Raw genomic sequence first — 7,644 nt, 5'->3', positions numbered from 1 at the left:
AGAATCAGATGAGAAGCTGCAAGGCACCTTGAGACCTCAGTTTGGAACAGGAACAATGGTTACTTCTGCTTCATTTTATTGGCCAAGGTAAAGGAGAGATAAGAAAGCCTTCCTCAGTGATCAATGCAAAGAAACAGAGGAAAACAATAGAATAAGAAAGACTGGAGATCTCTTCAAGAAAATTAGAAATACCAAGGGAATATTTCATGCAAAGATGGGCACAATAAAGGACAGAAATGGTATGGGTCTAATAGAACCAGAAGATATTAAGAAGAGGTGGCAAGAATACACAGGAGAACTGTACAAAAAAGATCTTCATGACCCGGATAACCGCATTGGCATGATCACTCACCTAGAGCCAGACGTCCTAGAATGTGAAGTCAAGTAGGCCTTAGGAAACATCACTATCAACAAAGCTAGTAGAGGGGATGGAATTCCAGTTGAGCGATTTCAAATCCTAAAAGATGATGCTGTTATAGCGCTACACTCCATATGCAAGCAAGTTTGGAAAACACAGCAGTGGCCACAGGACTGGAAAAAGTCAGTTTTCATTCCAATCCCAAAGAAAGGCAATGCCAAAGAATGCTCAAACTTCCACAGAATTGCACTCATCTCACATGCTAGAAAAGTAAGGCAAAACATTCTCCAAGCCAGGCTTCAACAGTCATGAACCAAGAACTTCCAGATGTTCAAGCTGGATTTAGAAAAGGCAGAGGAACGAGAGATCAAATTGCCAACATCCATTGGGTCATCAAGAAAGCAAGAGAGTTCCAGAAAAATAAGTACTTCTGCTTTATTGACTACACCAAAGCCTTTGACTGTGTGAATCATAACAAAATTGTGGAAGATTCTTCAAGAGATAGGAATACCAGATCACCTTACCTGCCTCCTGAGAAATCTGTACGCACGTTAAGAAGCAACAGTTAAAACCGGACATGGAACAACAGACCGGTTCCAAATCAGGAAAGGAGTACGTCAAGGCTGTATATTGTCATTGTGCTTATTTAACTTCTATGCAGAGTACATCATGTGAAATGCCAGGCTGGATGAAGCACAAGCTGGAATCCAAGTTGCCGGCAGAAATATCAATAACCTCAGACATGCAGATGAGACCACCCTTTTAGCAGAAAGTTAAGAAGAACTAAACAGCCTCTTGATGAAAGTGAAAGAGGAGAGTGAAAAAGTTGGCTTAAAACTCAACATTCAAAAAACTAAAATTATGGCATCCAGCCCCATCACTTCATGGCAAATAGATAGGGAAGCAATGGAAACAGTTAGAGACTTTATTTTCTTGGCCTCCAAATCACTGAAGATGGTGACTGCAGCCATGAAATTAAAAGACGCTTACTCCTTGGAAGAAAAGCTATGACCAACTAGACAGCATATTAAAAAGCAGAGACATTACTTTGCCGACAAAGGTCCATCTAGTCAGACCTATGGTTTTTCCAGTAGTCATGTATGGATGTGAGAGTTGGACCATAAATAAAACTGAGCACTAAAGAACTGATGCTTTTGAACTGTGGTGTTGGAGAACACTCTTGAGAGTCTTTTGGACTGCAAGGAGATCAAACCAGTCAACCCTAAAGGAAATCAGTCCTGAATATTCATTGGAAGGACTGATGTTGAAGCTGAAACTCCAATACTTTGGCAACCTGATGTGAAGAAGTGACTCATTGGAAAAGACCCTGATGCTGGGAAAGATCGAAGGCAGGAGAAGATGGAGATGACAGAGCATGAGATGGTTGGATGGCATCATCAACTTGATGGACATCAGTTTGAGTTTGCTCAAGCTTGCTCACAACTGGGAGTTGGTTGTGGACAAGGAAGCCTGGCATGCTGCTGTCCATGGCGTCATAAAGAGTTGGACACGACTGAGCAACTGAAGTGAACTGAAGTCACAAGTTCTGATTCAAGTAGTGAGGGAACAGATTTTACTTCTTAGTGGAAGAAGCTGTAAAATAACCCTGCAGATTGCGTGGGTAAGGGAAGCATGGAGAGTTGTGGTCAGTTTTATAAACTATCACATAGACTCTGACAATATCATCCAAGCAACTATCAAAAATATGGGGACTAGAGGCACTCTTTGTACAAAGATGTTTATTGAGGTAAAATTAGAGGAAACACTATTTCCAACTCTTTTGAAAAATTGTCATATACATTATGAAAATTTTTACTTTGTGGAATAATATGCTGATAGTATTAAAAATCTAAGGAATAGATACTTGTAAAGTTGAAAAACAAAGTAGACCTAAATGAAAGTAATATGATTACAGTTGCACTCAACACTGAAAATACATCAAACTGTGCATAGTAACATGTCTTTACTAGGTAAGACTATAGATCACTTTGTCACTTTGTCTATATTCCTGACTTACAATCTTCTCTATATTGAGTGCGTATAGCCTCCAGGATACGGGACACAAATTGATTACAAGAAAACATCCCCTCCACTATGTCTTTTAGAAGACATTTTAAAGATGATACATGGAGAGCAACATTACATTTTCGAGTGGGGGAGGGATTTTTTTTTAATTTCTTCCTCAAGGAAGAAGTGACCCATATGACTTGAAACACCAAATCCATTATGAAACTGAAGCAACCAGAGGGAGCACAGGTAGAGACATAGTGCATTATCGGTAGAAAGACAGAGACGTTCAGTAAACAAGAACCACAACATCCACTGAACATGTGAGCAAGACTTTATTGTTGTTAGCTGGTGCTCCAAGTTCTACTTTAAGGGAGTACATCAGTAAACACTAAGATATTTCTGTCATTGGTAACCTGGGACCTGAAGCCAAAGCACTCATTTGCCTAGTTCAAATTACACAAATGAGTACCAGAGAAAGGATCAGAGGAACAGAAAAGTAAACATTTAGCTACTCCAGCTAATAACTATAAAATTACATAGCGAGAATGGTATAAAAATATTTATATATACTTCATAACTTGTTGGAGATATATATATATGTATATGTGTGTGTGTGTGTGTGTGTGTGTGTGTGTATCTATATATATAGTACATAGAGACCATAATCACAATCACATTCAACAAGTTAGGGACTTTTTACGACAAAAGGCATCCCTACCCTAGTAAAGTTGAAGCTTCACTATTATATGTCCATTACAGTGCATAGTTGAACCCTGCTTGAGTATCTTTTTTCTTCCCTAATCTACACGTTCTTCATATGTTTAGGATGACTGTCTTCCAAGATTGCCTCTGGCATCAAAATTCTATGATTTGATGATTCTGCATTGAATTTGTTGTTATTCAGTAACTCAGTCCTGTCTGACTCTTTGTGAATCCATGCACTGCAGTACACCAGGCCTTCTTGTCCATTACCAACTCCCAGAGTTTACTCAAACTCATGTTCATTGGGTTGGTGATGCCATCCGAACACCTCATCCTCTGTCGTCCCCTTCTCCTCCCGCCTTCAATCTTTCCCAACCATCAGGGTCTTTTCAAATGAGTCAGTTCTTCCAATCAGGTGGCCAAACTACTGCAGTTTCAGCTTCAGCATCAATGCTTCCAATGAATATTCAGGACTGATTTCCTTTAGGACTGGTTTGATCTTCTTGCAGTCCAAGGGACTCTCAAGAATCTTCTCCAACATCACAGTTCAAAAGGATCAATTCTTCAGTGCTCAGCTTTCTTTATAGTTCAACCCTCACATCCATACATGACTACTGGAAAAACCATAGCCTTGACTGGACAGACCTTTGTCGGCAAAGTAGTGTATCTGCTTTTAATATGCTGTCTAGGTTACTCATAACTATCCTTTCAAGGAGCAAACATCTTTTAACTTCATGGCTGCAGTCACCATCTGCAGTGATTTGGAGCCAAAAAAAAAAAAAAATTAAAGTGTCTCACTGTTTCCACTGCTTCCCCACCTATTTGCCATGAAGTGATGGGACCAGATGCCATGATCTTTGTTTTCTGAATATTGAGCTTTAAGCCAACTTTTTCACTCTCCTCTTTCACTTTCATCAGGAGGCTCTCTAGTTCTTCACTTTCTGTCATAAGGGTGGTTTCCTCTGCATATATGAGGTTACTGGTATTTCTCTCAGCAATCTTGATTCCAGCTTGTGCTTACTCCAGCCCAGCATTTCTCATGATGTACTCTGCATAGAACTTAAATAAGCAGGGTGACAGTTTACAGCCTTGATGTACTCCTTTCATGATTTGGAACCAGTCTGTTGTTCCATGTCCAGTTCTAACTGTTGCTACTTGACCTGCATACAGATTTCTTAAGAGGCAGGTCAGGTAGTCTGGTATTCCTATCTCTTGAAGAATTTTCCATAGTTTGTGGTGATCCACACAGTCAAAGGCTTTGGCACAGTCAATAAAGCAGAAGTAGATGTTTTTCTGGAACTCTTTTGATTTTTCAATGATCCAGCAGATGTTGGCAATTTGATCTCTGGTTCCTCTGCCTTTTCTAAAATCAGCTTGAATATCTGGAAATTCATGGTTCGTGTACTGTTGAATTCTGACTTGGAGAATTTTGAACATTATTTTACTAGCGTGTGAGATGAGTACAATTGTGTGGTAGTTTGAGCATTCTTTGGCATTGCCCTTCTTTGGATTGGAATGAAAACTGACCTTGCCCAGTCCTGTGGCCACTGCTGTGTTTTCCAAATTTGCTGGCATATTGAGTGCAGCACTTTCACAGCATCATCTTTTAGGATTTGAAATAGCTCAACTGAAATCCCATCACCTTCACTAGCTTTGTTTGTAGTGATGCTTCCTAAGACCCACTTGACTTCACTTTCTAGGATGTCTGGCTCTAGGTAAGTGATCACACCATCATGATTACCTTAGTCATGAAGATCTTTTTTGTACAGTTCTTCTGTGTATTCTTGCCACTTCTTAATATCTTCTGCTTCTGTTTCATTCAGTTCAGTTCATTTGCTCAGTCGTGTCTGACTCTTTGCGACCCCATGAATTGCAGCTCGCCTGGCCTCCCTGTCCATCACCAACTCCCGGAGTTCACTCAGACTCACGTCCAGCGAGTCAGTGGTGCCATCCAGCCATCTCATCCTCCATTGTCCCCTTCTCCTCCTGCCCTTAATCCCGCCCAGCACCAGAGTCTTTTCCAATGAGTCAACTATTTGTATGAGGTGGCCAAAGTACTGGAGTTTCAGCTTTAGCATCATTCCTTCCAAAGAAATCCCAGGGCTGATCTCCTTCAGAATGGATTGGTTGGATTTCCTTGCAGTCCAAGGGACTCTCAAGAGTCTTCTCCAACACCATAGTTTAAAAGCATCAATTCTTCGGCTCTCAGCTTTCTTCACAGTCCAACTCTCACATCCATACATGACCACTGGAAAAACCATAGCCTTGACTAGATGGACCTTTGTTGGCAAAGTAATGTCTCTGCTTTTGAATATGCTATCTAGGTTGGTCATAACTTTCCTTCCAAGGAGTAAGTGTCTTTTAATTTCATGGCTGCAGTCACCATCTGAAGTGATTTTGGGGCCCAAAAAATAAAGTCTGACACTGTTTCCACTGTTTCCCCATCTATTTCCCATGAAGTGTTGGGACCAGATGCCATAATCTTTGTTTTCTGAATGTTGAGTTTTAAGCCAACTTTTTCACTCTCTTCTTTCACCTTCATCCAGAGGCTTTTTAGTTCCGCTTCATTTTCTGCCATAAGGGTGGGGTCATCTGCATATCTGAGGTTATTGATATTTCTCCCAGCAATCTTGATTCCAGCTTGTGTTTCTTCCAGTCCAGCGTTTCTCATGATGTACTCTGCATAGAAGTTAAATAAGCAGGGTGACATTATACAGCCTTGATATACTCCTTTTCCTATTTGGAATCAGTCTGTTGTTCCATGTCCAGTTCTAACTGTTGCTTCCTGACCTGAATACAAATTTCTCAAGAGGAGGTCAGGTGGTCTGGTATTCCTATCTCTTTCAGAATTTTCCACAGTTTATTGCAATCCACACAGTCAAATGCTTTGGCATAGTCAGTAAAGCAGAAATAGATGTCCAGGTATGACCTAAATCAAATCCCTTATGATTATACAGTGGAAGTGAGAAATAGATTTAAGGGACTAGATCTGATAGATAGAGTGCCTGGTGACATTGTACAGGAGACAGGGATCAAGACCATCCCCATGGAAAAGAAATGCAAAAAAGCAAAATGGCTGCCTGAGGAGGCCTTACAAATAGCTGTGAAAAGAAGAGAAGTGAAAAGTAAAGGCGAAAAGGAAAGATATAAGCATCTGAATGCAGAGTTCCAAAGAATAGCAAGAAGAGATAAGAAAGCCTTCCTCAGCAATCAATGCAAAGAAATAGAGGAAAACAGCAGGATGGGAAAGACTGCTTCTGTTAGGTTCATACAATTTCTGTCCTGTATTGCATCCATCTTTGCATGAAATGTTCCCTTGGTATCTCTAATTTTCTTGAAGAGATCTCTAGTCTCTTCCATTCTATTGTTTTCCTCTATTTCTTTGCACTGATCACTGAGGAAAGTTTTCCTATCTCTCCTTGCTATTCTTTGGAACTCTGCATTCAGATGCTTATATCTTTTCTTTAGTTCTTCGCTTTTCGCTTCTCTTCTTTTCACAGCTATTTGTAAGGCCTCCTCAGACAGCCATTTTGCTTTTTTGCATTTCTTTTTCTTAGGGATGGTCTTGATCCCTGTCTCTTGTACAATGTCACGAACCTCCGTCCATAGTTCATCAGGCACTCTGTCTATCAGATCTAGTCCCTTAAATCTATTCCTGATTTCCACTGTATAGTCATAAGGGATGTGATTTATGTCATACCTGAAAGGTCTAATGGTTTTCCCCACTTTCTTCAGTTTGTCTGAATTTGGCAATAAGGAGTTCACGATCTGAGCCAGAGTCAGCTCCCGGTCTTGTTTTTGCTGACTGTATAGAGCTTTTCCACCTTTGCCTACAAAGAATAGAATCAATCTGATTTCGGTGTTGACCATCTGGTGACGTCCATGTGTAGAGTCTCTTCTTGTGTCTTTGGAAGAGGGTGTTTGCTATGACTAGTGCATTCTCTTGGCAAAACTCTATTAGCCTTTGCCCTGATTTATTCTGTACTCCAAGGCCAAATTTGCCTGTTACTCCAGGTGTCTCTTGCCTTTCTACTTTTGCATTCCACTCCTCTATGATTTGTTAAGAATATTAGAATCATACTGCTCTGTTGGTTAAGGCAACAATAGGAAAGTAATATACATAGTGCCAAAACATAATACAATTGTGGGTTACTGGAGTATATACATTTCTTCAATCTTTCTGCCTACATTTTCTGTCTAGGCTTTTGGAATGGACTGAACCAAATTTTGAAATCACATAGAGAAATAGTTCCTCCAAAGGCAATGTATTAGAAAGAGTTGTTTACATTTTATCACCCTGAGTGTATTTTATTTCTCAGGAATAAAAGACACTTGAGGAAGAGTGATAGAATAATAATAAAACTCTTTAGAATTCCAAGATCCATAAAATAAACTAAAAACCTTCTCAGGAAATGAACATAGCTAAGAGCAACAGTACTTAACAATATACACCATGATGGACAAAGGAGACATTGTAAAATATAAAAAAAAATAAACTAAAACAAGCAAAGAAAATAAAGGAGAACACTGTTTCCATTTCAGCTTGTTTTGATCATATCCATTCATAATTATTT

This window comes from Bos grunniens, chromosome 1, assembly GCF_055505025.1.
Source record: "Bos grunniens cultivar Pamir isolate PY7600 chromosome 1, Bosgru_T2T1.0, whole genome shotgun sequence".
Lineage (NCBI taxonomy): Eukaryota > Metazoa > Chordata > Mammalia > Artiodactyla > Bovidae > Bos > Bos grunniens.
Note: the sequence above shows the minus strand (reverse complement) of the source record.